At 43.7% G+C, this 2,257-nt stretch overlaps 1 protein-coding gene across 1 annotated transcript in view; it reads right to left on the reverse strand.

Annotated features, from left to right (window-relative positions):
- The window catches only part of LOC135218567 (irregular chiasm C-roughest protein-like), a 78,853-nt gene extending 78,774 nt beyond the window's left edge, over positions 1 to 79 (reverse strand). The window contains 1 exon segment of the mRNA XM_064254947.1: positions 1 to 79. This exon segment is cut by the window's left edge and continues 484 nt beyond it. The gene's annotated coding sequence lies outside the window, so the exon portion shown is untranslated.
- Positions 80 to 2,257: the final 2,178 nt, after the last annotated feature.

The raw sequence follows: 2,257 nt of genomic DNA on the forward strand, positions 1-2,257 counted from the left end.
ACAAACCACCTCGACCGCGGTTACAGCCACACTGAGAGAGTAAAGGGGGCGGGGTTACTCGTCGGGCGGGCCGCTGGCGGGCATACTGTAACACCTTACCCGCGCCACTACTACCAATACAGCTTCTTGAAAGCGTCAGTCAGTGTTCATGTGGGGCTGTAGTGGGCAAAGGTTCATTGGGAGTTTTTGGCTACATCATTCCGCTTTGCACTTTAACCCTTACTGGCACTCATGCCCCCTCCCTCCCCCTTCCTCTTGCCCAGTCTATTTTGCTCTTGACTTTTCGTCATGTGTTGTGGTATTCTTCAGGTTTACAAAAAAAAGAACAAAAATCTTGAGGTGTTTCGATGATGTATGGCATTTTGTTCTTTTTCTGTCTTCACTATATTCAAGCATGCAAAAAATGTAATTATTTTCCCTCCACAAGTCCTTTCTGCCTCTCTCGTGGAAATAATATCTGAAGCTTTTTAAACATAGATTTAAAACTTTGTCCAGATCGTTTATTGATGAGAAAAGGAGAAAAGAAAATTATGCAAAGTGTCATGTGACCTAGTAAGCCATGAAAGCCAGGTCATCGTTACGTATAACCCTTATTAATATGAAAAGGAAGAGAGCCCTCAAAGTAAAGTCATGGCTGCTGGCCCTTTCTTTCTTTCTTTTCTTTTTTTTAAGAATGGAATGGCAGAGCTCCGTGGAAGGTGGATGGGGGAAAAGAGGCAAAGAACAAATTCCTTTGTTGTAGTTCAAGTGGCAGGGGAGTCTTACGGAGCCAGGATTGCCCTTTGGTAAAGTACTTCTCATAAATGGCTGAAAGAAAGGTTCCTACGAGTATTCCGAGCGTTAAGTAGATAAAAAGGCCATTTGGGAACTCATCCTGCCAACATTCACACTTCGTTCTCTGTTAGCGTCAGTGGACGCTAATTCACTAAGCCATTGCTGGACGATTCCTGCTCATTTTGTAGGGATATTGTGTGTTGGTGTATCAGTGTCTCAAGTATCGGAAAGGTTTGTTTACAAATACTCAGTAGTCAAGAACGGCGATCAGTGGAGCATCTGTATGACGAATGTGTTGCTTAGAATTTATGCAACTAAATCAATTTCTCTTTTTCAGTCAGTATTGTTTATTTCCGATTGCACGAACTTTAAGCCGTATTCTGACGGCCATGAAAGCGCAAAGAAAAAAAAAAAATGTTGCAAGTGTAAGGTATTTTTAAGAGGTTTTTTCGAGATAGATAGCAGTAGAATCGGTTTTGATGCCAACGGTTAAGAAGATTATTATAATGGCGGAGTAAAGTTTTGATAGTGGTTTCCATCTTCCATGAGTACTTTTGCTTAATGAAAATTCTGAATGAAATATTTCTTCATGAGAATTGCTCCCATAACGGGATATATACGTTTTCCGGCAATAATCCTGCGACTTGCTCTGCTTTCAAAGGTCAACTAATTCCAAATGTTTAACATTTTACATATACTTTCATGAAGGCATCAGTTGGGTGCACATATTTTGAAATATTTTGTGTGTGTGTGTGTGTGTATGTGTGTGGAGAGAGAGAGAGAGAGAGAGAGAGAGAGAGCCTACCTTACTGCTTTGACATGTTCGTACTGTGCCTCCTTGTCTATTGAATTACGGCCCTGGACTGAACTGTGTTAATTCCCTCCGAAGGAAATGAGAGTGGCGTGTGCACTGATGATATTTCTCTCTCTCTCTCTCTCTCTCTGTTTGTTACAAAGATATTCTAAGACATTAGGAGTACAGCTAGGCAAGGATTCTTGGAAAAGCTGCCGGAGGGAGGAGGTAGTGAAATCCGGCCTGTTAAGCATGCCGGTGTCCAAAGTAGACGAGTGACCAAAACAATGTGTACTACCTCCACCGTCCCACGCCCAGTCCACTCGCTGCCCCCTCCCCCTTCCTCCCCCCTTCTCCTTAAAATCCCTTCTCGAACCTCCTTCACCTCCAGCCTCGACCTGGCTGCCTTCTTCTTACCCTTCCTCCTCCTCCTCCTCCTCCTCCTCCTCCTCCTCCATCTCTCACTACTGCCTCCCTTCTCCCTTCTACTTTACTACGCTCCTTGTCGGCAGTCGGCCACTTGCATCGCTCCACGAGCACCTCGCGTCTGGCGCCACAGAGCACATTCTTAAGAGTTTCTCAAACTTAGGCTCCGTTTCAAGTCCTGTTCTTTGGATTTTACTGGAGGAAGGTCATGAGGGGAACAAGATATGCCGTGGATATTCTCATTAGTTATATATATATATATAT

The sequence above is a fragment of the Macrobrachium nipponense genome, chromosome 19, assembly GCF_015104395.2.
Source record: "Macrobrachium nipponense isolate FS-2020 chromosome 19, ASM1510439v2, whole genome shotgun sequence".
NCBI lineage: Eukaryota > Metazoa > Arthropoda > Malacostraca > Decapoda > Palaemonidae > Macrobrachium > Macrobrachium nipponense.